General features: G+C 50.1%; 1 non-coding gene across 1 annotated transcript; it reads right to left on the bottom strand.

The window, feature by feature from the left end:
- Window positions 1-850: 850 nt before the first annotated feature.
- Window positions 851-923, bottom strand: trnar-ccu (transfer RNA arginine (anticodon CCU)). Its single transcript has one exon. It is a non-coding gene; the product is annotated as a tRNA-Arg (tRNA).
- Window positions 924-1269: the final 346 nt, after the last annotated feature.

The following is a 1269-nucleotide window of genomic DNA, read 5'->3' as shown; positions in this document are numbered from 1 at the left end:
ACGATGTAGGGGCAGAATTATATCGGACTATACAATGTAGGGGCAGTGCTCAGCCAACTGGCCCAATGAGTCTGATTCACCATTCAATGGTGGCTGACTTGTTTCTCAGCCCCATTCCCCTGCCTTCTCCCCAGACCCTTTGATCCCCTTACGAATGAAGAATCTATCTATCTCTATCTTCAAGGCACTAAATGAGATGGCCTCCACAGTTTTCTGCAGCACAGATACACCATCCTCTGGGTGAAGATGTTTCTTCCTGATCTCAGCTCTAAAGCGTTCTCCCTCCAGTGTGAGGCTGTGACCACGGTTCCTAGTCTCTGCTACCCGTGGAAACTTCTCGACATCGACCCTCCCCAGGGGTCTCAGTATTCTGTCAGTTTCAATCAGATCCATACCTCAATCTTCTAACCTCTATCGAGTACAAACCCAGAACCCTCAACTGCTCCTCAAATGACACACCACCTGTGGCATCCCAGGAGCACAAAAGCTGATGTTTCGGGCCTAGACCCTTGATCAGAGAGTCCAGGCCCGAAACGTCAGCTTTTGTGCTCCTGAGATGCTGCTTGGCCTGCTGTGTTCATCCAGCTTCAGACTTTATTATCTTGGATTCTCCAGCATCTGCAGTTCCCATTATCTCTGACACACCACCTGGCCTGTACGTCTCACATCATTGAGCTGTGCGAGGAACCACGAGCCAGCGAGGCAATAATGCTCAAACTCCACACTCCCTGTCGCCTCACGGTGCAATCTTAGCCGGATTTCACAGTGCAACGAGATTGCGCGGCAGGCAACTGAGCCACAGTGCCGTGCTTTAAAAACGAAAAGCTGTGGCACACGGCAGAACTCAACGCACCCCAGACGGGACTTAAACCCGCAATCCCTGCCTTAGGAGGGCAGTGCCTTATCCATTAGGCCACTGGGGCCAGGTGCTGTTGTGGCTCAGTGCAATTGTTTAAGATACTGCACGAGTGCAAAACCCTAACTTGATCTGAAGGAGACATTACAAGATGCGGTCGGCATTTTAATTTTCAATGCACATTTTTACTCAGTGCCAACACTGTCGCTGCATTATTATACAACTCCATGCCAAACTACATTCAAAGGCATTGTGTGGAGCTGGAGGAACACAACAGGCCAGGCAGTATCAGAGGATCAGGAAAACTGATGTTTTGGATTTGGACCCTTCTTCAGAAATGGGGGAGGGGAAGAGGGCTCTGAAATAAATAGAGAGTGGGGGGCGGGGGGCAGTGATAGAAGTTGGATAGTGGG

The sequence above is a fragment of the Stegostoma tigrinum genome, chromosome 30 (genome assembly GCF_030684315.1).
Source record: "Stegostoma tigrinum isolate sSteTig4 chromosome 30, sSteTig4.hap1, whole genome shotgun sequence".
Classification (NCBI taxonomy): Eukaryota; Metazoa; Chordata; class Chondrichthyes; order Orectolobiformes; family Stegostomatidae; genus Stegostoma; species Stegostoma tigrinum.
This window is presented reverse-complemented; position numbering and strand designations above follow the sequence as displayed.